This window comes from Spinacia oleracea, chromosome 5 (assembly GCF_020520425.1).
Source record: "Spinacia oleracea cultivar Varoflay chromosome 5, BTI_SOV_V1, whole genome shotgun sequence".
NCBI classification, from domain to species: domain Eukaryota; kingdom Viridiplantae; phylum Streptophyta; class Magnoliopsida; order Caryophyllales; family Amaranthaceae; genus Spinacia; species Spinacia oleracea.
In genome coordinates, this window is record NC_079491.1 from 72,978,145 (window position 1) to 72,984,219 (window position 6,075).

Consider the following 6,075-nt stretch of genomic DNA (forward strand, 5'->3'; position numbering starts at 1 on the left):
ATGTTTAAGGTTGTTTGTAATCACTTCCTTAAAGTAGAATCATTTCAATACTTGGGGCATATCAAAGATGAAATCTTTTCAACATTAAAAGATCTAATCTTTGAGATTCAAGACTCCTTATTTCAATATACAAGTTCAATGTTCAAGATTCAATATTTCAAGTTCAATTTCTATGTTCAAAATCTAAGACACTTTGGGTTGAGCAACTTGACCTAAAGTTGAGATTTTTAGACTTGAATCTGTGTCGGACGCACTTAAGAAGTCGTTTGGCGTTCGGATCTCAAATTCAATAGTACAATTTCAATACCGCACCTTTCGATTATGCACTTCAATATTGCAATTTCAATAATGCCTTTAAATATTGCACCTTTCAATTCCGCACTTTCTATTTATGAAACTTTACTTGCCTAGTCCTTCTAGGCAATGTGGTTTCCCACCTAGTCCCTTTCTAGGTGGTGATGTATTTTACTAATTATGCATCTATTTTCCATTGTGATGTTGCTTTACTTGTTTATCGCTTTCATCACCTCACATGCTAAATACAAAATACAAGTTACACCACGCTTAACAAAGATAATTTTTGGACAAATCGGCCTTAGGTTCCCTTGAATTAACTTTAGAGCGAAGTGGTCACAATACAAAAGTAGAAATTCTATTTGTGCAAGTTCTAAATTCAAACCCACATAGTTTCATGACTAGGGTATTTTCGAAAATGTCTTGTGCCATGTATTTGAATATATTTTCTAAGGTTCGCGGAATAAGCATCTCGTTCCCTTGCCCGGATCTCACCCATCTGTTTCTAAGATTCAATGTCTTATCCTAATAGAGTCATTTTTTGTCTTTCCAAACGGGACCCTTAAAAATGTTTGGTGGCGACTCCTTCGAAATCCAAAATTACAAAAAGCCTTCCGTAGGGGAAAATAGCAAAAAGGCGGAAGAAAAAACCCCCTACAATTCTGTCAACTCCACTGGGGAGTTCCTGATTTCAACTTCGAAAATACGAGCACACTTTGAGCATTAAGCCACTGATCTGCTTAAGTTCTGGATGCCAGCTCTGGCGCCAGGCGCAGATGTAATACCTCGTATTTTTATAATATTTATAAATATATTTTATTATATTTATAAAGCATTTTACGATTTATTATCGTTTAAATAATATTTAAATGCATTTTATTTAATGTATTTTAATTAATTAGAATATTTATTATTTTAATTAATTACGAAACGAATTTAATTCTTGAGTCGGGAAATTAAATGAGTTGCAAATGATTTTTAAAGCTTCGGGTTTTAAATAAAAAGTCCAGTTCGTTTTATTAAACGAGCCCAATCCAAACAGTTTAATTTAAATCCTAAGCTACCCCAATTCATTTAATTCCTAAGCCCAACTCAAACATCCTAAGCCTAGCCCATCAAGGGATTAGGGAGCCTATAAATAGACTCCCCCATCATTGAATTAACCCCTAAAATTTCATAAAGCCCCTTTTTGATTTCTTGCACCTCACTCCACTCCTCTCTTTGCTCGGCACACCGCACGCACGCACATAGCCCCGTGTCCGTGCTGTTGTGCTCTCGTGCAGCTCGGCCTCACGCCCAGGGCTGCACTCTCTCGCTCGTGCCCTCGCGCGCAGCGCCCACACCTCCCTCGCTCTCTCGCTCGTGCCCGCGCGCATAGCGCCCAGCCACACTCTCGCCTTCTCTCGCTCTCTCCTCGCGCACAGCGCGCGCCCCTGCTGCCCTCGTCCCCTCGTCGCAGCGCGCGCCCCGTGCCTCGTCCCTTCGCTGCTGCGCGCACACACACGATCGTGTGTGTGTGTGTTGTTGTTCGTGTTCGTTTTCCAATCTCTTTTCGCCCAATCACAATTAATTCGTGGTTGTTCCGTGCTATAGGCCGGATTGGTATAATTCTCTTCTTCCTTACCTATTCTATTTAAATTCTGTATTTTAAATTATTATAATTGTTTTGAGTAATTAAAATGTTGGGAACCGGTTATGAATACCGTGGTTTGAGGATTTGTGTGTTGTGATTCATTAGGTTTGTTTTAATTATTAAAGGATGAATTTTCAGATTTGTTTATTTAATAAAGCATTGATTTTTATGATATTAAACTAGTGTTATTGGGATTTTCAAGTTAGGGTTTTAACCTAGACCTAATGAGTCAATTGATTAGCATAATTAGGTGATGATTTTAATTATGATAATCAATTATATTTTCAGATTTGAATAAAGGTTTAAAGTGTCGATTTTTATTGATTTTAAAGGCGGAAAAAGTATGTTTTCGTACTAGGGATTGATTTTGCAAATTGAGACGATTTTATTATTGAAAAACGATTGAATTCTAAAGTCTAAAGGAAGTTTTAATTTTTATAAAGTTTCTGGAGATTTAATGAACATGGAAATAATTTAAGTTTCATTATTTTGATGATAGGAGGTGATTTCTAGTTGAGTGCTCGTTATTGCAAAGTGGCCCCTACGCTTAGGTATTCAAGGTACGTACAAGTCTAGGGCGACCACACCTTTTTGTCAATGACATTACATGATTGTTGATGATGTGAATTACATTATGTGGAATCATGTTTATTTTGGTGAACGAGCATGTGATTTGTGATGTTGGATTTATTGAATTAATTGTTGAACAAGCATGTTGAAATTATTATGAGTATGGATTTCATTGTCAATCATGTTGTTCAATATTTATGCATGTATGGTTCAATTCACATGCAAGGGATGGATTATTTATTTGTATGCTATTGTACGGGATGTCTAGCATACTTTGAGCCAATTATTCGTACTTCATTGTACTATTTATTTTACCACATGTGAAGGGTTAGCTCACGTAAGCCACCGCACATGTAGGGTTCAGTTGGGAATATTTTGTATGAAATGAAATTAGAATTTCTCGTGCAAGGGCACAACCCTCATGTTAATGTGCATGATGTGGAGTCTCACTTTGGTGAGGAGGAACATGGTAGTAATATCACAAGTGTCTGTTTGGTTGATCACAAGTCCTAAAGCAATTGAAATAAGATTGTTTTGGTTGTTGTTTATTAATTGTGTGTATGCATGTTGTCGAGTCTTGAGTTCGCCTTTATTAAAATATTAATAAACGTAAAGTGCAACCGGAACAAGCTTCAAAACTCTTGGAACGTATATACCTTGAGTATGAACAATGGGGGGAGTCTTGCCGGAAAGCTCGTACTCCTACTAATGATACAAGACGTTGTTTCATTTATATTATGCGCAGGAATTCCGTCGGTATGGACCGACACTCGGTATGGCCCGATTTTATTATTAATATATTTGGTGTATGGTTGGCTCCCATCACCTTTTCCCTTTGTGGATTATTCTTTTGGCCCGTTTGAAGCTTATTCTAATTAAATTGTGAGTCAAGAGTCGAGTCAAGGATCGAGTCTTGTATCTCATGATTGTTTGATTTGTTATTATATGGCTTTTGCATGTTGATTAGTACTTAGTGAGTGATGCATGTTTTAGCTTCATTTACTCTATGCTTGTAAGTACTCAGCTTTTGCTGACTACGTGCTATGTGTGTTTCTGGTCATGGCCTTTGCCTTAATGACCCTATGATGATCCATCATTTGCACTTGCATTGTTGGGGAGTAGATTTATATAGCAGGTTGGTAGATCAAGTACGATCGAAATCATGTGGCTTGGGATGATTGAGAGAGTTGCATGCTTTCGTTCTTTGAATCTATTTTATTTAATATTTTAATTATGTTTGAAATGTTTGAATTATTTATACTTTGGGTTTTGGGCCATTCTGGTTCCAAATTGTAGGAGGCCTCAATATTTCATTAATTATGGTTTTTAAAAGTTAGTTGACATTTAATTCCGCTGCGTAATTCTGGTAATAGCCTTAACCGTTATCACGGTGGCGGTAATGCTTTAGTAAATCCTTTATTTTAAGTTGGAAAATGGTTTTATAAAAGCAAGGAATTATTAGGGTGTTACAGCAGACCCCTACGCCAAGTGCTACTGCCTGCATCCAGCACAGTGGCTCACAGTGGCTCGTTGCCCATGTTGCTCAAGTTTTCAAGTGGGAGTCAGTCTGTTTTTTGAATTTCGAAGGACACTCCCAAACCTTGAGAACGAATGTCGAAAAACGAGCCTTTCAAATACAATATTCAAATGCGATTTTTAATTTTCAATTCCTAGGCGTTTCATGCATATTTCGAAAACCATATTTGTGCGAAACAAATTTCTACCTTGCTGTAGACACCTACTTTTGTCCCCATTCCCGAAAGGGAAGGTTCGATGATGAGAACATAAATCTCCACTTAACAACGCATCTCCTATAAAATAACGAATCTCAATCACCCTTTTCATTTCACCTGAAACCTGCTATTTATAGAAACCTGCTGTTTATGGAAACCTGATAAAAATAGTAACTGCCGTAATGGGTAGCTGTTAAAAGTGGCAAGTCATAAAAGATAGAAACCTGTCAGAATTAGGTGTTGCACTCCAACATAAATCCTAAATGAGATAGAAATTGCGAGAGAATCCTATTCCTAATACGGTTCGAAAATAAGAGTTACGTATTAAATTAAAATCCTAACGAGCCTAGAGTTCGTAACGGGCCCAGACGCATTCCGTCATAAAATTAATACGCACTAAAAGACTTGATTAAGTCTCATACACTCCGGATTCTAAGAGTCCGAATCTGACAAAGAAACGGCCCAAACCCTATTTTCAACGCCTGGCTCTGGGCGCTGAAATTACCTGGGACGTGTTCTTTCCTAATTCTTCGTGGATTAGAGTTCTACAATTCTATCTTTCCACGAACTCTTTTCTATAAATATAGCCCCAAGTTCGACGTGAAAAGAACACACACAATTATTCATATTCTGAGTATTGACTCTAACCCTAAGCCTAAGCCTCACGCTGCGAAATTGATCACGCGTTCTGTCGCAATCGATCCAAAAATCGAACAGAACGTATCCTGTCCCGTAACTTGAGATTCGTTAAATAAAAGGAGAAATAACAAAGTCAAAGTGGTTAGTTTTATGAGAACCGTGACGCACCTCTCAAGGGTGCGTCGTAATGTGTTCCTTTTCCATGATTTAATTGCTTTCCTCGCCCTTTTATGAACTGTTAAACTAATTAAATCTGATTGTTCTATCACGCTTAATAAAGATAATATTTTTGGGAAATCGGATTATCATGCTAGGTCCCTTAATACAATCTAAATCAGATAATCGCGATCGATCTAGTATTATGTGTTGCATATTGTTAAAATCAACTCAGATTAGTTTAATAGTTATCGCATGTCCCTTCAATTATTTATGCTGAGCTAGTAAGGATATCCTGCCTCTGGAGTTATCGAAGAGCGAGTACTCCTCTCGGTAGTTACAGTCCCCCGAACCCTCAATCTCTACCTTGCGGGTGTATGTTGAGAGATCCCCACACCAGGGATCACAAGGGAACCTACGGCCGTCGTGGTCAAACATAATTGCACTCCCTTTATGTCACGATAACCGGGTTTTGTCAGTTTTTCTCATTGTCGTTAAAAACTGAATGGCGACTCCTATATTACTAGTCAATTGGGTGTAAACTCACAGGAAATCCAATTACACTTGATTTGACAAAAAGAAACGTCACACCCACGAGGGACGAGGTCACGCATTAGCCTCGTGCTTTTTCGACCCCCTCACAGTGGCGACTCCGCTGGGGATAGTGAAGGAAATACTCGTGCTCGTAGGTAATCAAAATAGCCGAAGGGTGAAACGATCCTACCCCGCGTTTATTTCCCCATCAAGTTGGGACGACCTGAAAATCAGCATATTAATGTGAACGGACAGAACCGCATAACGAATCTTGGCTCCCTCAGGGAGTTTGGACTAAGGATACCCATCGCCAACCGGGGGGTGCATACGCTTCGAATGTTGTCCACTCGGCACTTTCGCTAGTAGTACACCCGTCCCAAACCCAATCGCTCGCCCATTAGGTCCCTCTCATTGGTGCATGCCCCCTTGGCTTACATCGTGATTGGCCTCTTGGGCGAAATTCGTCTGTTGAAGGCACTACCTCGACCGGGGCATGTGTTGGATCTGCGATAGAAG